Consider the following 20,908-nt stretch of genomic DNA (forward strand, 5'->3'; position numbering starts at 1 on the left):
AACAGGTGATGTACAGCATCATAAAAAGCCTTTGAAAGCATTACAGTACTGAGCAAGCATGAAAATAACTAGAAAATAAAAATAATTTTATTTTCAGTAAAACGTGTAAGCCGGAGCACACTACATTTTATTATATGACTGGAGGACCAGAGAGCTATTTCATGTCAATGAGTTGATGCCCTTCTTACCCACTTGAGGATAGGAATATATGAATCTGCCTTACACAGAGACAAACCATTGGTCCATGTAGCTCAGCATCACTTAAGCTGAGTGGCAGTGGCTCTCAAGGGTTTCAGGGAAGAGTCTTTTCCAGCCCTGCCTGGTGATACCGGGAGTTATACTTAGGACATTCTGCCTTCAAAGCAGATGCTCTACCATTGAGCTCTTCCCATAAGGTTATTTGCTAGGTCCCAGTTCTGTATTCCTACATAACCAGCCTGAATAATAAATGGAATTTTATATTCCCCTGCGCCCTCAGTTTTAGGGAGGCTCTTATGCCAGAGAAACTCTCTTTCAAGAAAAACAGCACTCTCTTTGGTCAAAATGGAGTTTCTATAAAGCGCTTTAATGGGTGTGAACGCAGGTCATGTTTAGGAGCCCCAAAGCTTAATTCGAGGTGCATATAGAATTCAGTTCCTTATTCAGCTGTGCTTTGAACTTTTTAATAAGGAGCTGGAAATTAGTAACCAAGTCCAGCCTCCTCTATCCTGCTGACATCCAAGTTTGTGGGGTTACCAACAGGGCTGGACTTAGTGCCCCCAAATGGATCTTCTCAATTATGGATCTTCTCAATTTTGCACCCAGTTGGCTCAGTGCCCTCTGGGGGGAGGGGAAACCACCCACACCACCCTAAATCCAACATGGGTTACCTAGTTAGATTGAGAAGGCGGTGTGCCACTAAGGGCACTATCACACACAAAGCTTGTCTTGTGCTATTTGTGTGTGCATATGAATCTGGTTCACGGAATCAAGAAATGGCCATTCCTTCTAGTCAATTCAGAGCCTTTCAATTTAGTGTTTTTATTTTCAGTCAGTAAATATATTCAAAGTCCATTAAAACTGGAGCAAATGTTTTATCATGTCCCTGGAAACGCTTTCTAAAAACTACCTAGTTCACACATAACTCTAAACCAAACACTAAGCTTTGGTGGGAATATAGGAGTGTGTGGCCTCCAGATCATGGCTCCATCTCTGGTCCTGCTGCTGCAAGCTAAGCCGTAGTTTGGTTCGGCTTAGTGTGTCATCCGAACCCGACCTTGTGGTTTGGCTTGCTCCAGTCAAGTTACAAGCTGTAACCAAGGTTTGCAGCTTGTGTTTGCTTTTTTAGGAGAGGGCACTAAGTGGCCACACTCTCCAGGAATGTGGAACAACATAGGCCAAAGGTTGACTTAGCATGATGTGCAAAACAACCAACCACGCCTCCAGTTCAGCTAAGCTCTTAGGCTCTGCCCAAATCATAGGTTTCTGCTTTGTTCTCTGGCTTATTCTGAACTGGAAGTGTGGCAACCAGTACCCTAAAGGAAAAAGTACAGCATTGTCTGCTACTTTAAGCAACACTTGGCTACACCTGGGCAGTGCCATCTCTGCTAGCCCAGTTGATGTGGGATAGCATCCTTGGAATCTCTAGCTGTTGTGAACAACCAACCCCACAGCGATACAGAAATTGCTTCATCGTGTCGCCGTTCAGAGTTCTTGTATCTTAAAACAGTTGAACAGATAGCAATTTCACAAAGCTATTTTGGGAGGCAGGGGGAGTTGAGGGAAGCGGGGGGATGATGCATTTGTAAGTATTTTGAAGCAGAAGATGCCCCCGTTTAAAGAAATCATTCTTAAAGAATCCAGCAGTGACAGCTGCTTCATTTTAAGATGAGTCAGAGAAATGTGTTGTAATTCAGACACTTTTCCAAGAAATGTAGACATTTTCCCAATAAACAAAACAGAAATTATACAAAAACCAGGATTGCTGCTGCTCTAGGCATATGAAATGAAATTTCTCACTTTTCATATGTGGACCTCACTTTTAATGCATATATCCTTGGCTGAACCAGTGTTTTAGGGATTGCTCTTGGGGATTGCATTTAGTCTTCTTCAAGCACCTGATTCAACATGCATGCTTAAGATCACTTGATGTGGATGACCTCCTTACACTTCTCAGAACAACTTGATCTCACCGTCTTGTAAATTCTAGAAAGTAGTGACAGGCAGGGAACCTCCCTTCCCCCTTTCTGAACCTTTCACCCTTCCCTATGATCACAAGTCACAAGCAGTGTTTAAATTTTCAATTCATTTTTAGAAACTGGTCTGAGATTGATATATAAATAAACACTTGAGCTACAACTGAATTTTGTTAGTGTCTAAGAGATTATCGTGATAATGATGTCATAAGCAGATCTTTGAGAAAGTACTAGGCCTGTAAATATTAGATCCTCAGATAACGGGCATGTAACATTGGAAGTGGTTTCATTTATTGGAAAGTACCACTATAGGAGTTGCCTATATATCCCAAAGCACCACTATAGGAGTTGCCTTGTGCTTCTTCATGTGAATGAACCAGTAAGCATGTAAGTGGGTGCAGAAGCAGCAACTGAAAAGGAGCACCAGAAAGATCAAGAAGAGTTGAGCAAAATTACAATACGCCAAGATGCCTGCAGATGTAGATGACTTTAATTTAATTTAATTTAAAGTGTATTAAAACTAATTGAATGTGAACCATTACCTTTTTCCTTTTTCCACTGTTGTGCCATATACTGAGCCCACATTCACCCAGGGCAAGGGCTCTCCCCCATTTCCTGGGAAAATAAACAGTTTCTGTTGGGATTCCTGGAAAATACTGCAAAAAGTGTATGTGCTTTCAGCAGAAATGGAAGTTTATAGTAGTGTTTGTTTACAGCAAGAGAAATGTAGTTAATTATTCCAAAATAATTAACAAGGAATACAAAAGTGAAATCATGTACACGCAGTAGGCTAGTGTCATGGTACTCTTTGATTACTTGTTGATTCATTTTTTTTAGGGAATTGTAGCTTGAGAAGCAAAATGGATTATGTATGCATTCATGTGGCCTTTTATCAGTCATTGTAGTTTAATATGGTTAGAATTTGGGGTGGTAGAGTGTTTCCGTGTGATCTAAGGTGGGTAATGTGTGGACCTGGAATTAAAATCCAGCTGCTCAAAAGGTCACAACCTGCAAGCAGCCTGAGGGTAGGTAGCCCACAGCCTTCAAGAGATTATTCTGCAGTAAATGATCCCAGATCAGCTTAAATGCCCCCAAACCAAGTCTTTTGCAGCACAGAGCAAAGAACCTTTGGTTCTCTATGAGCAAAACTGGAAAATGAGAATGAACGAACACTGGACAGTTAGAAGACAAAATTGAAAAGCCTGTTGTATTAACCTGACATTTTTACATTAGGCTCCCTGAAGGAGGAACACACACACACAATGAACATTACCAAGGTGCATGCAATGTTTTGCTCATTTATTCTGCAGCCTTGATATTGTGCTGAGGACTTGGTTCAATATTCAGTGCTATGTAATCATCTTAAATGGTAATGCAATCAAGCTTGCATTTGTCTATGGTGTGCACAGCTATGGTCCACAGGTGCCCTGTTGTTGCAGAGATGAGGCGCAAGGACAGTCTAGTACCCAAGAGTGGAAGTGAGGCTGCTAAGGCCACCCCTTCCCTTCCCGAATGCCAGCAAGGAGATGGGGGATTTGGGGGGCGGCGATTCTTCTTTAGCTGTACAAATGCTCCTCCAAGCTTTAGAGACTGGTCGAGATGAAAGTCCAATAAGTAAGGGAAAGTTGAGGGAAAGGAGGATTGTTAGCCTAGGAACTTCTGGGCAAAGTAGATGGGTAGAAAGCAGAGGGACTCGGGTCGATGTGGGCGGCTTCTCGTGGAGGGTGACTGACAAGTAGAGCCGGTGACCTGAATATGGAAAATCTCCCGAGGGGACTGGATGCAACAAAGGAAGAGGCGCTCGAATGGAAGAGGAGGAGGAGGGTGCTGTTGGTGGCCGACCAAGGTGACGGCTAGTCCGTTGTGTGACAGGGCGAGAAAGAGCCACGGGAAGAGGAGGGGGAGAATTGGGGGGGCGGGGGGCGGACGGAGCCGGGCTAAATAAACTTCTTCGAGGCGTTTCTCTTCCCCGCGAGGTAAGCCGCGTGGGGAAGCACGAGGGGCGGCCGAGGCGAGGAGGGAAGGCGCCCCCGCCCCGCTCACGTCCAGGGGAGGATGGGAAAAGCAGATGGGGACTTGGGCAGGCGGGAAAAGAGCGATGGGGCTGCCGAGAAGACAGGTTGGGCGGCGGGGGGGGGCGGGGCGCGCGCGGAGGATGCTGCCGCTCGCGTGGGGACGCCCCTCCCCCGGCTGGGCGGCCGTGGCCATGCCGTGTCCGCTGGGAGCCGCCCGCCTCGCCTGCCTGCCTTGCCTTGCAAGCTGCGCTGGGACCTGGCTGGGGCGGGTGGTTGGTGCGGAGATTGGCTAGCGGGGGCGGGCCAGGTGCCTGGCGATTGGCGGGCGCGTCGGAGCGGACGGCGCTGGGGAGGGCGCCGATTGGCTGCCGACGAGGAAGCAGGAAGGGAGGACGGAGCCTGAGCGGAGCAAGGGGCTCGCTGCTGCCGCTGCTGCTTTCGGGGAGTTAGAGCACATCGGCGGCGGGCGCGGAGGCGGCGGCAGCAGCAGTGGAGCAGCGGCGGCAGGACGGCAGCCGAGCCTTCCTCGGCCGAGGGAGCGGCGGGAGCGGGAGCCGCGGCGGGAGCAGGAGAAGCAGCAGCAGCCGCCGCCCCCTCCTCCGGCCTTGAGCGCGCGGGCCCCAGAAGGGGGCGCGCCTCCAGTCCCCATCCCGCAGCCGGGCGGCTACGCGGCGGCGGCGGCGAAGGAGGAGGAGGAGGCGGCGCTGACGCAGCAGCGTGGAGCCCGGGACTCGGGCGCCCCGGGGCGTTCCAGCCGCCGGATTCCAGCCCGGCCGGGGCCTCCGCCTGCCCTGGGTGGGCCCGCTTGAGCCGAACGGCGCCGGCAACGACGACGACGACGGAGGAGCAGCAGCCCGCCAGCGCCCCGGTGAGTGCGAGCGAGCGAGCGAGTTCGGCGTCAGCCCGTCAATCTGCACCGGCCGGCCGGCAGCGCGATGGGGCTCCGCCCGCCGACGCCGCCAACCTCGCGAGCCCCACAAGCCGGAGGCGGCGGCGGCGCTGCTTGGAAGGGCGCAGCGTCGAGGAACTTGCCGGGCGCGGGCCGGTGATGGGAACAGGTGCCGCCGGGGAAGCGGGGGGCGGAGGGGGGCGCGGCTCTTGCGGGACGAGGCGGCGCGCAGGCTTCAGCCGGGGGCCACCGGGAACTTTCTGCTGGGATCCGGCTGGTGCCGGCACGGGGCCCTGGAGGGGAGGGAGGGAGGACGATCGGTGGCGGTCTTCAGGCAGCGTGTCCCTCCGGGCGGCTCAGCCCGCTTCCCTGATCGTCCTCGTGTCACGGTGGGTGGGTGGTTTGCTGGCTGCGGTTCCAGTAGCAGCCGCCGCCGCTCCCCTGCAACCTCCTCCTCCTCCTATCCCTCTCCAGTGTGTGTGTCGCCGGGGGCCTGCCTTGTCGCTGGGGGTGGGCGGCGATCCCCCTTCCCCGAAGGGCGCCGTGGCCCTGGGGCTGGTCCTCTGCCCGAGCTGAAGGACACTCCGGGCTGCTCCCGTCTCTCCCCGCCCATCACCCGGCCGCCGGAGAGCAGGGAGGAAATGGCCCCCGGTGGCAGGTGGGCTGAGCTCTGGCAACGACTCCCCGGTGGCCCACTTGGATCATGCGAGCGAGGGTCAGGCTGCCGCTTCGCTTCCTGGGATTAGCTTTAAGGTCTAAAGTTATGTAATAAAGCCATTTAACTTTTACATCGACGATCGAGAAAACAACACCCCCTTTCTCCCTCCCGATTCATCGGGGGGAAAGGCAGGAACTGAACCCATGGGAGACCACGTGAAGGGCCTCCTTGGCGCTCGCGCTATCTCTCTCTCTCTCCTCCCCCCCTTCCTAATTTTGTCCCCTGCCTCTTGGAAAACGACATTGTCACCCAGTCTTGTTTCCTAGTTGGGAGAGGGCTGCTGTGTCTATCCGAGGCACCTTTTGGGATAAACCAGACACAGAGACAGATGTCCTGTTTAACATGGGCTGTAAAAGACAAAGACGCATGCAACACTCTCTCTTTCTCGTGAGGGGTCTTTTGGAACAGGAACTTGGAACCGAGCGCCAGAACAGAAGCGATCAAACCTAAGAGGGTTTAAAAAAAGAAAGTGGTCGTGGGAAAGAGGCATCGGAAACTGAATCTTGATGGGTTTTCTCTAGAAAGAACAAGGCACTTAATAACTTGAGACTGGCTCAAGAGACATGCCTCAGTGAGGCAAAGTAAAGTTACTGATTTGCTGTGATATTTGAAAGCTGCCATCAACATAGTGGAAGACGTTTGTGAAGTGGTAGCAAAAACAAAGGGAGCTAAGCGGATGTGTTACTTGTTCCTGGAGATAATTATTTTGTAATTGTTAATAGTTCAGGGAATAGAATATAAATATTTGTTTTGTGTGGTATTTCTCTGTTTATCATAACTTGGATGTGTAGTGTTTGCATAGGCCAAAATCAGATGTACATTTTTGAGTGCATTGGCTATCAAATTTGGAATTTTCTTCCCTTCCAGTAAGGAGTACTGGAATGTACTTTATTACTATCCACAAGCTCATTCTTCTCCTGTTTTAAATGTCACCCCTTGCACTTAGGGAGAAGATGCTAACACCAGTTTTCACACCCTCCTCATGTCCTAAGAGTAGCAAGAGAGTGTACGTAAGGAGTCCCCTTCCCTTCCTTGTCTGACAGTTGCAACAGAGAGCGAACAAATGGGTACCCAGAATGAAATCCACATCAGTGTTTCTGACAGGTTATCTTTCCTCCCACCATAGCCTTCTGAACAGGCAGGAACGGGTGGAAAACTGAAATGGTGCAGTTGATGGAACATTTCTGTTTGCAGGTGATGTGCAAAATTGTGGGAAGGTTAAAATATGATTGGTTAGTCATCCACAGTGTATATCTCCAGCCTGTTTAAAAACCTTTTACAGGCTCATTTTAGAACTTCATTTCTTTTAAAAACAGAAAAGAGGATTGAAGGAGTATTGCGAAAATTATCTTTAGGGGTTCTTGTGGTACTTCATGAGTGTTCTAAAAATGTTTGGTAACAGCATTAAATTAATCTTGTACTCAGATTGTAGCAACTCAGTGTTGCATGTTGGACGACTGTTTTGTGAAAAGTGTGTATGTCACTCCCTATGCATAACTACAGTGTGGAACATCAGGCATTCTGTTTCATTATGTAGACCACATGTTCACACATCTGACTTGAGCTTCTAAAATCTGGAAGCTGTGTTTACGTAGAAGAGTAATGTTAGGATTAGGAAAGCAACTTTCTGTTTTTATTTCTAAGTTAAGGTTTCTTGTCATATATGTAGAGGAATGAAGTTAAGCGTCAGATGACACTGATTTCCATTTGTTTCTATCTGTATGGAAAACAAAACCGGTTGCTTGTGTTGCTTTCTGTAGTAAAATGTGAAAGTAACTTCAGGCGATCAGCGATCAGCTCTTGCTCCTTTCCGGATGCTTCTGACTTTATGAGATTAGCCAGTTCTAGATGGATCATTACGTTTTATTTATTTAGATATGTAGCCTGACTAATCCTTAAGGCATGTAACATTTCCTTATTGCATCGACTTTTGTTAATTTCCATTTTGTAAGAAATTGATCCAAGGCAGATGCCTGAGATCACCTGGTGAATCCATGGATAAACCGTGGCTTTGGGTTTTGGTTTCACTGGCTGCCCTTCTTTCCAAATTATCCATGTCTAAAGCTCTTGCCTACAGGGCATTTGCAAGCTGCTAGATGTGTTCTGTAGATTGGATTGAGATCCAGAGTTCTGGTTTCAAGTAGGTGGCGCAATGCTAAATTTTCCTTGTGACATTCCAAAGGGACTTTTACAGAGTGCTTGAGGAATTCATGCATTTGAAAGAATCTCTGGCATCATAATAAATCAGAATATTTGCTGGTTCAAGAATCTTGCTTGTATCGTGTTTGTAAGCTGATCTAGTGCATGCTTCTCTTCAGGGATATATGCTGACTTTTTCATTTGCTAGTGTGTTTTTTAAGTTGTATTGTTTGATTTTTACCCATCCAATATTTGATTACAGTTAGAATATGAAGCACCTTGCCACACAGGGGCGGGAAGTACCTGGTCTAAAGGAATTTTCTAGTGCTGATAGCTCAGCCCTTTTTTAGTATTAGAAATGCAGTAGCTTCTCTGTTGGACGTCGAGGGGGCTTGGTCCATGCTTGCTTAAAGTCAGATGAACCGGACAAAAGTGAAAGGTGGGAATAGGTATCAGCATGTAGCAGTGAAGATGGGCTGGAACAGGATTACCTATTAAGCATCCAAATGAAGAACGAGGAGAACGTTGTGAATATTGAATATAATTTCAGTATAAAGCAGGCAGGAAAAGCTGTACAAGCTGCACCATTGTACATATACATTGAATAAGTGTGAAATACATTAAAAAGGGTAGGAGGATTTGCAGTGTCTATGGCCATTTGGGAACTTTGGAAAAGAGTAAGCCCCAACATTTAATTACTGAAACCTGCTTTCAGTAATTCACAGTAATTCACTATGCTAATAGTGTCGTGCTGTGTTGCACTTCTGGAGAAGTTAGATGTCGCCTATCCGATGTTCCCAGCTCAAAGTAGGATGAACAGAAATCTGGAGTCCTTGTTAGAGATGGGTTTCTCGTCTTAGACAAGTGTGTAAATCAGTCAGAGAAAACAAGGTTTGAAGGGATCCTTGCAGGTAGTCTCTTGTATGTAGCGGGCCCCAGACTGGAATTCTTGCCTGCATTAATAATCATCTCAAAATAAAAGGGAAGTGGATTTTATTTATTAAAATACTTTTATTCTTCACTCTACTTTCCGTTAATGAGTATTTAAAGGTGCTAACAACGTTCTGCTATTTTTAATCAAAACTACTGGCTCTGAAGAAATAGCCTAGCGTAAAATCATCATCATGAAAGAGAAGAGCACACAGTCATGGACCAGAGCCTTGCTGAGCAGTATCATTTTTCATGAAATGCCAAAGCAGAATCAAAGTGGGGGCTGGACGTTCAAGTGTTTAGATACTTCCGAAGTCTGGAAGCCAAAACAGTAGCCTTGCAGTGTTTACCTATCAACTGCATTTTAGTCAGTAGATTGTGGAGCAGGGCTTGAAGACTTAGTACAGTCGTAGCTTGGATCCCGAATGCCCTGGAACTCAGGCGTTTTGGCTCCCGGATGCTGCAAACCCGGAAGTGGTTGTTCTGGTTTGCGAACGTTCTTTTGGAACCCGAACGTTCGACAGGGCTTCTGCGGCTTCTGATTGGCTGCAGGAGCTTCCTGCAGCCAATAAGAAGCCGTGATTTGGTTTGCGAACGTTTGGAAGTTGAACGGCCTTCCGGAACGGATTCCGTTCGACTTCCAAGGTACGACTGCATTTATAACGTGCATTTTCAATGCCTATTCAAATAATTTTGAATGCATATTTCTGCAATCTTTTATAACTTCTTGTCCTGCAAGGTAGGTCAATACAGTGGTACCTCGGGTTAAGAACTTAAATCGTTCCGGAGGTCCGTACTTAACCTGAAACTGTTCTTAACCTGAAGCACCACTTTAGCTAATGGGGCCTCCTGCTGCTGCCACGCCGCTGGAGCATGATTTCTGTTCTCATCCTGAAGCAAAGTTCTTAACCTGAAGCACTATTTCTGGGTTAGCGGAGTCTGTAACCTGAAGCGTCTGTAACCCGAGGTACCACTGTATTGTTATGACCATAATGCAGGTGGGGTTGGGTGGGTTGAGGCTGTGAGGACCAAGGACTTCCGAGTCCACACTCCTCAGCTGTGATGCTGCATCAAGCGAGCTGCAGTTGATATGCTGCAAGTGAGTTAAACGCCGTTTTGAGAGCCTTTGTTAAAAATACAGAATTTTCTAGCAAATTGATTCAAGCGAAGGATTCATTTTCATTCTTTTAAGAGAAGAATCACAGCAAGGTCCAGAATGGTGGGCATTCCCTCTGTAAGCAAGACCTGTCAGTTTCATTCTGGATGCTTCCTCTTTGTGACCTTTGCCCCAGTAAGGCACCTGTCATTGATCTTTCAAAGCAAAGAGAAAATCGGAGCACCTTTAGGACCAGAAATCCTCTGATCTCTGAGTGGATTTGCTTAAGCATTAGATAGAACCCCCAGCCCAACATTCCTGTTGAAAACCTGCCTTAATCTCTATGAACACAGTCTGCAACATTCTTTATTACAGCACTTTTAAAAAGGCCCTTTGTCGAGGCAAAGCTTCATATAGGAGACAGTGAGAGAACTTAAGACACTCTTTAGATTTGGGTCCTCTACCCAATGTTTGTGGGATTAGTGACCCTTGAAAGTGGGGCGCGGTGTGACTTTTCATAGACAGTTTTGCATTTTCCCATTGTTCTCCCATTTGTTTCCCTTATAAGAAACACTCCTAATGATATCCCGTCATTCACGTAGCAGTACCGAATCGGCTGCCACAATATTTACAGCTCCTCCTTGAACCAATCCTTGAAAGTTTCTGTGCCATTTTTGAAGGCTTCTGTTCTCCTCCTTTAACAAAACAAACAAATAAATAAATGGAATGTTGGCTTCTTTATAGCCCTTCACAACTTTTAATAGAACAGTAACTCTTCCATACTGTCCTTTTGAATAAAATATATTACGGGGACAGAGACACTAAGTTACCATATTTTTCGCGCCATAAGGCGCACCTGACCATAAGACGCACCTAGTTTTTAGAGGAGGAAAACAGAAAAAAAAAAAATTGATCGAAAAGTAGATGTATGATTTTTGTGGTTCATACTGTGGCCACAGACATGTGATTTGACGGTGAGTTTGGGGTAGCCCAGTGCAAAAATACTGAGAATCCATGTGGATCCATGCTTTGTAACCACGTTTGTAACCATTGCGGCCCCACGAAACAGTAGATGTGTGTGTGTTTTTGGTGCAGGCTGTAGCCATGGACATGCTGTGTGATCTGATGGTGAATTTGGGGTGACCCATTGCAAAAATCCTGAGGATCCATGGGCTTTTACTTCCCCCCTCCCAGGCAGCCTCCTTTATCTCTAGCTCCCTTATCTCCCTCCCCGATCGCTTGGTGATTAGCGGCTTTGTTTCAACACCCACTTCCCTCTTTCAAAAAAAAAGAAAAAGAAAAAAGCATGAGCTGCTTTTCGCCCCTGGGCAATTTGGCTCCAGGGACCACACATTCACTCCATAAGACACACAGCAAAAAAATACGGTATATCCAGAGTTGCGTTACAAAAGGCTGCTTATACCGTGGGTCTTTCCTACCCCTTCCTCTCCACTGCAACTTCCCACAGGCAACTGATAGGCTTCTGTGAAAACAAGATGATGGACTAGATGGGCCAATGCCTGATGCAGCAGCCTGTTCTTGTGTTCTCTTGTGTCGCACTATAGACTGTAAGTCTTTTAACCAGGGCCTGTTGTCCTGCCATGTACTCCAGTAACTACTATTCTGTGGCTGTTGCTGCTGAGTAACTCTTTGAACCTGGTAGGCACCTCTGGCATTCTTTTCCTCCTGCATTTGCCTTGTGCCTCCCTGATTTCAGGCTATGGTTGTTAAAAAGTTTGTCCGTTAATATGTGTTGAGGATGTGAGATGGGTGCATGGAGGAGTCAGCTCTTGGGACAAGAGACTGTTTTCCTCAGCCTTGTGATCCTTTTTTAAAATAAAAATAAATAATTGCTGGTGCTTCTTGTGCAGTATTTGAAACTTTTATTGAAATAGAAGGCTGGGAATACTTTTTCTTCAAATACTGTTCAGACTTATTCCAGTACAGAGGCTCGACTCCCAGCAATCATTAGATGCAAAACAAACAGCTGAAATAGTTGGTGAGCCTTGGTAGTCAGACATGCAATTATACCTTATCAATTGGTACCACAAATAACATAACTATTTTAATTAATACCTGTTAATTAAAAAAAGGAAACTCACCACCAGCCTTGATCATCAAGTAGAGGATACTGAGATGACACATTTGGATTTTGCTTCTGTGCAATGCATATTTTCCTCTCCCTATTAACCTACATAAGTAGTTGTAAACACCCAGATGAAGGAATAATGCAAAGAGGCTATTGTGGGAACAACTTCTAGTTTTTAGCTAATCAACTGAACTAATTGAAAATTGCCATTATAGTCCTGTGCATAACTGTAATTTAATTGTATTGAACAAAATAGAGAAAGTAAGGAGCGCTGCACAGTGAATGTGTGCTACGTAAAAAAAGTTTGGATTTGTCAGGGTAGGATACAACCATGGGTTGTGTGTGTGCACTAACAAAATTATGAGTGAGCCCCTGTGCTGACTAATTCCTTGCGATACAATAGGTTGCTCACTCTTGATTTCCCAAATCAGTTAGGGTAACTTGTGACGTTTCTGTATATACCGGTATTAGCTCCCTTAAACAACAACAGCAACAACAAAACATTTTTTTAATTGATGACGCTCTTGTGTTCTGCTAGGACATTTGGCTGATTCAGTCGCTAGAGTAGCAACAGAACAAGGGCAAAGCAGTGAGAGATTGTATAGGCAACTTTGAAAAGTCAGCAAGAAATGCATACAGAAGCAAAATTGCCATGGGATCAGGATACCAACCTAATACAGATTTCAGAAGATTGCTGTATAGAGTTAATTGTGTTGATAGCCTTGAAAAAGGGGGCATTTTTTTGGGCAGGAAATTTTAAATCCAATTCCAGACAGTTCCAGCCTGAGATGATTTCAAGTGCAGTATTTTGTTTAACTGTTAAGAGGAGCAAAATAGGTCTGTGGAGTTGATGAAAGTTATACTTCTTTAATTTAGTGGTGCTTAGTTCTTTCACCGGAATTATTCCTTCACCTTCAGTTTTGCACAGACTAATGCATTATATCATTGGGGCAAAGTTTTATGTTATCCATGAGCCAGTTGTGTTTCAGTGGGTAATGGGAACCCTTTTTCTAATTGGAAAGGGGAGGATTGATTAAGGCCCAAAATTGATTAATATGGCAAGTGAAGGAAAAAAGAAACCACAACACTAATGAATGAGTTTAGTCTTCATCCTGGATTAACAACCAAGTCGGAATTTATGACTTTTCATATCACATAGCTGTAAAAGCAAGATATAGTTTCTTTCAAACTCCTTAGAAACCTTCAATAAAATATTTGGGGATTAAAGTCACTTCTAACTCTAGAATTTAATTTCAAACAAACACAGTCCTTTAGCTGATAAGATTTAAAGAGATCAGGATCAGTAGAATCAATATGGAATATCATAGATAACAGTAAATGGCTAAACTTATTTCTCTTTTGGCCGGAAGTATATACTTTATCAAGAACATTTTAAAATAATATCCACCTTCATCTTAGTGGGCCAGGCAGTATCAGTCCAAAATGGATTTCTGGTTATAAAGGAGGAACATAATGTAAAAATGTATTCTCACACCTTTGTATTGTTATCGTTTATTTCAACTTGGAGTAAACAAGAGTGGCGTATCCTTGTGTTCTAAGGTATTCTTATCCTGTCACAATTCCTCATATACCTTTTAATGTAGCAGGTAACATTATTATTGTTTAGAACACAGGGTCCATTTTCTTACAGCTGTTAATCCATTAATCTCAATAGGTGTTTTAATTGGTTGGGAAAACTAGCTAGTTTCTAGATATGACAGTCTATTGAGCTTCCAAGAATGTGATTGTATTTAATTCTACTTAGTATCTTAGCAGAGGGGAATTTTTAAAAAATGCGGAATGCACATTCGTGTACATTTTTCCAGCTAACTGCTTATCTTCCACAGGTGATGAATATTAGTACTTTGGGCTAGTTTACTAAATCTGAGGTGTTAAGAGCCCATACTTATAACTGGTCTTTAATCAGTTTTTAAGGTGTTACTTGAGAATGAAATTTTACAAGAGGTTGGAAAAAGAGATCTAAAAATTACAGCAGCTGAACATGCATGGATTTACATTTAAAAAAAATAGTTCCAGATATCAATAGCTGATAGTCTAAACCCCCCCCCCCACTATATGGAGTAATGCATATATACATATGTGATTCCTCTAAGATTCAAGAAATTCTAGGCTATATTTGGAAGTGTGGTTTAGTAGGAGCAGACTGTAAACATTGGTGGGTTGAAAATTCAGGATACAAGCATACTCAATACTTTGGGTATTCCTTATGTGTAGATTCATTAACAATCTTACTCGGATATGTTAGATGTCTGCGTATTAGCAAAAAGGATGCTAAAGTGGTTCCAACATAATGGCAGCGAAAATAGAGATTGCAAGACAGAAAGTGCACCTGCTTTGGAAGTCTCTAGTGAGTTTGTGGGAAATAATTAAAATAGTTAAGGTTGGCAGTGAAATGTAGGGAAGGAGGACAAATAATTCCTTTTCTGATGGCAAAAATATACTAATGGGATGTAGCACATGGATTCAGTTATATATTCTAATATTTCATAACGTGTATGAAATGTGCAAAATTGTTTTGAAAAAAAATACTTAATATTCCTAAGTTTGCTATATATACCATTTTAAATCCCCAAAAGATTCCTGAAAGGTAAATAAAGCAAACTTTACATTATTGCTAGCAGTACAGACACTAAGATGTACTTATGCTGTATGCATCTTCACTTTTGTGTCCAACTCTTTGTGACCCCATGGACCAGAGCACGCCAGGCACTCCTGTCTTCCACTGCCTCCCACAGTTTGGTCAAACTCATGTTCGTAACTTCAAGAACACTGTCCAACCATCTCGTTCTCTGTCGTCCCCTTCTCCTTGTGCCCTCCATCTTTCCCAACATCAGGGTCTTTTCCAGGGAGTCTTCTCTTCTCATGAGGTGGCCAAAGTATTGGAGCCTCAGCTTCAGGACCTGTCCTTCCAGTGATCACTCAGGGCTGATTTCCTTCAGAATGGATAGGTTTGATCTTCTTGCAGTCCATGGGACTGTCAAGAGTCTCCTCCAGCACCATAATTCAAAAGCATCAATTGTTTGGCGATCAGCCTTCTTTATGGTCCAGCTCTCACTCCCATACATCACTACTGGGAAAACCATGGCTTTAACTATACGGACCTTTGTTGGCAAGGTGATGTCTCTGCTTTTTAAGATTCTGTCTAGGTTTGTCATTGCATTGTCATCTTCACTCTAGCTTAGTTTAAAGTATTTTTCATGCAAAAAAATGCATGCAGATATGAACGTTTGGGGTAAAGGCTGAAGCTCAATTGAAACAGGACTTGTCTATGTGAAGCTGGGTGGATAAGCCGAAATCCTGGATTCCCTACTGAATTGTTTGGGGAGACTTTGGCAACCATAAAGAGACATAGGTAAAGGTAAAGGTATCCCTGCCCGAGCGGGCCAGTCTTGACAGACTCTGGGGTTTGTGCGCCCATCTCACATCTATAGGCCGGGGGCCAGCGCTGTCCGGAGACATAAATGTTGCTAAATAGTGGCAGGAATGTGCAAGAAAAGGTTTGATACAGCATTGATGGGTTGAAGAAATTACTTAACACCTGATCTCGTTGGTATAAAGCAAGAAGTTAGGGAGGGAGGCTTTTAAGCTCTAAGAAAACAAGAAGATCAGGCATTGGAGTCTGCTGCTGGGGGCATCCATGCAAAATGTGACGCTTCCAGCTTTCCTAGGGGAGATCGAGACAGTGTGTGTAATCTTTTCATGGGTCAGGGGTTCATTTATTATAACTCCCACCATGTGACAATTCTACAGTACAGTGGTGCCTCGCAAGATGAATGCCTTGCAAGACGAAAAACTCGCAAGACAAAAGAGTTTTTCGTTTTTTGAGTTGCTTCGCAAGACGAATTTCCCTATGGGCTTGCTTCGCAAGACGAAAACGTCTTGCAAGTTTGTTTCCTTTTTCTTAAAACCGTTAATACCCAGGGTGCATTGCTTGAAGAGGTGCTTCGCAAGACGAAAAATTCGCAAGACGAAAAAACTCGCAGAACGAATTAATTTCGTCTTGCGAGGCACCACTGTAGTTAGAGAAAACATAAGTACATAAAAAACGGCTATTTTCATCACAGTGGTTAAAGTCGTTTAGTCTGCACTGCTAGTCAAGCAATATTCTCCATTGCTTTTCTGCATTTTTGTTTGGCGTCATCTGCTGTCCTGGAAATGTTAACATCAGGTGAAGAACTTTCCTGTTCCCTCTATTAGGGCAGCACACGAATGTACAGTAAACCTGGATGTTTCTATACAGCCTGCTGCATCATCATCTCTTCACCAGCGATTACAGCAAGTTAGAACAGGGCTGTCGTCATTATCATTGTTTGAGATTTCTAAAACTGGCCAAGGGCTAACTTTGGGGCTGTTTTTCCCAGGACAAGTCCCCCAAACAATGTCCAGGCCTATTTGTTAGTCGATTTGGCATATTCATACAATACCCAAGCTCTCTCTCTGGGTATGTGATTTCTGAGTCCACATCCTGTACTTGGTGCATACGTTCACATATGTCAGTTGTGATCTGGACACTGATGATAGCATATGAATTTCCTGCTGGACCAGACCAGTGGCCCATCTTAGTCCAGCATCCTTTTCTCACAGTGGCCAACCAGATGCCTGTGAGAAACCCGGGAGCAGAACACAAGCTCAGGGGCACTCTCTGATCTCCTGCAATTTCCAGCAACCGGTATTCAGAAACATTGCTAACTCGAACAGTGCAGGTAGTTTATAGGCATCATGGCTAGTAGCCATTGATAGTCCTCTCCTCCGTGAATTTGTCTAATCCTCTTTTAAAGCCATAATTACCTCCTAGGGGAGCGAGCGTCATCGTTTGACTATGCACCACATGAAAAAGCGCTTTCTTTTATCTGTCCTAAATCTTCCAACATTTAGCTTCATTGGATGTCAATGAATCTGTCATGGAAAGCATTTTATCAGAAAGTCTTAAAATACTACTAAATGCTACACTCTTCAGAAAATATGTTTTCTTTCATTTATCAAAGGTCTGGAGGTGTTTAAGCAGAGGTTGAATGAGCATTTGTCATGGATGCTTTAGCTGAGATTTCTGCCTTGCAGGGGGTTGGACTAGATCAGCCTTTCTCAACCTGTGGGTCCCCAGATGTTGTTGGACTACGACTCCCATCACCCCTAGCTAGCAAGACAAGAGCTCAGGGATGATGGGAGTTGTAGTCCAGCAACATCTGGGGACCCACAGGTTGAGAACCACTGGACTAGATGATCCTTGTGCCCCTTCCAACTCTACAATTCTATGATTCTATGACCGGAAATACAGAAGTGATTGACATTCCTTATAATGTTTTGAAGTCACAAAGGCCTTTTGGTTATACCCCGTGCTTTTTTAAAGGGGGTACTCAAGGGCACGCAGTTGTTAAAAAGTGTGACACTATAATAACTTAATGGCGAGTACCGACACCTAGTTTTCTAGGGGGGAGAAAAAGCACTGGTTATACCACCCTGTTTTCTTGTTTCTGTTTTAGCTATTGATTTGTGCTTTTATCTCGTGTTTTTAATCTTGTGAACTGTCCTGAACTGTCTTTTGATGAAGGGTGGTATATAAATCTTAATAAGAATAAGATTAATTCTCATACTCTGTGTTTGTGTTGGACAAAGTGGGAGTGGGAGCTTGATTATGGTTACTGTTTTAGGTTTGTATTTTTCTTATATATATTTAATAACATTTGTTTAAAAAGCAGTAAGGACTAGAACAGTAAGGACTGCAAAGGACCAAATAAAGTATGCAGCACAGAGAGCTGGTTTTCTCTACTTGCATGACAAAACCATCCTTGCAGCTCCTGCCTTCTGACTCTTAAGAGCTTGTATTTTGGGACACCAACATCGCCCAGTCCTTCATGCTGGGTAATGCTGGCCAAGATGTGGTGTTTGCATTTGAAGGTGACCTCAAGTGATGGCCTAAGTAATTTTTGCAAAAATAGCATGATCCTTGGTAAGAGCTGTCTAGCATATGTAGCAAAGATTATTTGGGAAGAGAGGTTTGGGTCTGAGAGATGTCTCTGGTAGCCAGAGGTGCAATTTTGTAATTTTATTTTCGCACTAATTTCCTGCACTATTGCAGCTCATAGCAAGCTTTCATGAAACATTTTCATGGTGGATCATTCCACATCAAACTTAAGAAGCTGAACAAAGATTGGTACCAGTACAGCAAAGAACCAAGCGCAAGGGGTTTCTCTCTCCCTTGTATACACCTTCATGGTACTTCTGTACCCGTGGGTAGTAATGCTTTTTGATGATTAGGCTGTAAATACTGGAATAAGCATCTATAGAATGAGAGTGGCTTTTGGTCGTGAAAAATGGCTGCTGTGTCAGTAGTGCCCAGCAATGTAAGCACAACCAGCGAAGACCTAATAACACCCAGGGTATACCACAACTGTGCTACAACCACCAAAACATGGTTGAAGCCTTAGTAGACATTATTTTGCTTCTGGAATGTGGCCTGGGCTCCTTTGAGAGAGGAGGGGCAGAATATAAATAATGAAACTTGAATTGGTGCTGTTGTTGGCTAACCTATAGAGAGTAGAAAGTGTTGTTTTCCTAATCATCCATACATGGAGAACAGGTATTGTAGGCAATGCTAAAGAAGGTGTTTCTGGTTTTGGGGATTAGGGTGAAAGGAGGCCATGGGATAGAAATAGGTCTTGCCTCGCTGGCTTGGCATAGTGAAGATTGCCATCTTAAAAACGAAACTAGTCTTCTCTGCAGGGATAGAAATGAGGAAGAACTTCATCTATGACTTCAAGGATTGTATCCTACAAAGTCGTCCCGCGTGCAAAACTGAACTTCATGCAGCCCCCAAATCTGTTTACTTGGTTCCTTCAACCCTCCCGAGCGGAATGGGGGGACGCACAGGGAGGGGAAAGGAAAGGTGAAGTTTTGTTGCTCAGGCAGAAGCCCTGGCACAAACAGGACAACTTTGTTTGGTACCACCCTCTGTCTTGTGCACACTTGGAGTAATATTCCATTGTGGGACTTAGAATCATAGACATGGAAGGGACTGTAGTGGCAGACTAGCTCAACCCCCTGCTCAGTGTGAAATCTACATGCAGGGTGCAACTATAGCTTCCCTAATAGATGGCCATGGAGCCTCTGCCTAAACGCCTTCGGTGAAGGGGAGCCCACCACCTCCCAGAGCTCAAAGCTCTTAGGGTTAGGAAGCTTTCCCTTATTGTATAATTAAAGTCTGTTTCCCTTCAACTTTCACTGGTTGGTTCTAGTCTTGCCTTGTGGAGCAGCCGAGAACAAGTCTGACCCACCTTCTGCATGACAGCTCTCTTGAGCAGTGTTTCACAAACTTGGGTCTCCAGCTATTGTTGGACTACAATTCCCATCATCCCTAGTTAGCAGGACCAGTGGTCAGGGATGATGGGAACTGCACTCCAAAAGCAGCTTGGAGACCTAAGTTTGGGAAACACTGCTCTTGAGTCTATCCATAGGAGTGGGCTGCAGCTGCAGGTTGCTCTTCAATCGTCTCTGTAGAATAGGTACAGGACTAGTGTTGTAACCACCGTGTGATAACCTTGTATTCTGCTTTGAATTGTGGCTTACTTGGCAGGTGCAATATTCTATTTGGCTTCTACAAACTGTAGTGTACTTTCAAAATTTCATATTCTACGAATGAAATGTTTTTGTTGTGATGATAAAAAGCGATACACACTTCCAATAAAGGGTGTGAAAATGTGCTCTCTACGAGATAGAAATTGTAAAGTTTGTAAAGTGTTTTTAACTCAAAACACCTTTGAAGTTGCCTTCTCAGTGCCATTAATTTACTTGTTTACTTGACGGGAGAGAAGAGCATCTATTTTCTTCCATCAAATGGTGGAGTGTGAGACGCACCTTTGATCAGCGAAAAGGAAGACTACTAGAGGCCAAGGAATCATAGCTGCTCTATGGAGGTCATGGAAGTAATGATTCCACCTTCCCCCTCACGCTTGGGAGGTTTAACTACATAAGATGCGTGTCTTTTACTGTATGTGGCTGCTTGGCCTGTGTGCAATCCGGATAGAAGTGCCTGTCTTGGGATTTATCTGATCTTTCCTACTGTGAGGATACAATTAGTGATAAAGGCAAAGGTTTCTTTCTCTTGCTGGGATGGGTATGTTCCAGGAGGTCTAGGGGCAGACGCAGGAGGTGCTTATGAAAGCATGAGGAGGCTTAAAAAGGGATCGCTGCTTGGTAGACTGGCGCTTGCAGTGGGAAGGACTGCGTCTATAAAATGCATGGCTTGAGAAATGTGCCTTTGGGAAACAAAAGCTGTTAAGCAGATTTTCGCTGCATATCAGTGGTGTGGCCAAATTTTGTGTGTGTGTGCCGGTGATAGGAGGGGTTTTTTTGTTTTTTTAAAAAAATTGATTATTCTTCAACATTCTTGTTCATATTCTTTGGTTTCTGCTCATGTATTCTGTTCAGGTAATACCTTTTCAGTGTTTGATGGAAACTGCATAGTTCAGCATAGTTTTTTGGGAAAGTAGCATGTGCATCTTATAAATACAAACGTGTTGGTACGATGCAGTCAGCTTTTGAATTACACAGAACTATTCGAATGGAAAATCTTAGCCAGAACACCTTGCATTTCATCTGTGTCCTGTAGATCGGAAAGGCATCCAGAAATTGAATTTATAAATGATGCTGTTAATGCAACATTTGGTCTAACATTTAGCTGGTTTACATGCCTACTAGGATTAATAGTCTGTGTTTGGCAGTGGATGATCCCAAGTTATTTGCGACCAAGTGAATGTTTTTAGTGTTTACTGAGTTTGTGTGCAGATGTTCAGCTATCCACAAGAATTGGTAGCTAATAGTAATGGTCCCAAGGTCCCTCT

At 44.3% G+C, this 20,908-nt stretch overlaps 1 protein-coding gene across 2 annotated transcripts in view; it reads left to right on the top strand.

Annotated features, from left to right (window-relative positions):
* Nucleotides 1-4,582: 4,582 nt before the first annotated feature.
* Nucleotides 4,583-20,908, top strand: part of BAHD1 (bromo adjacent homology domain containing 1) — a 67,902-nt gene continuing 51,576 nt past the window's right edge. For both annotated transcript variants that reach the window (XR_014223816.1, XM_082239771.1), the window contains exon 1: nt 4,583-5,057. The gene's annotated coding sequence lies outside the window, so the exon portion shown is untranslated. The remainder of the gene's footprint in view (nt 5,058-20,908) is intronic.

Source organism: Podarcis vaucheri, assembly GCF_965113315.1.
Source record: "Podarcis vaucheri genome assembly, chromosome: 1".
In the NCBI taxonomy this organism is placed as follows: domain Eukaryota; kingdom Metazoa; phylum Chordata; class Lepidosauria; order Squamata; family Lacertidae; genus Podarcis; species Podarcis vaucheri.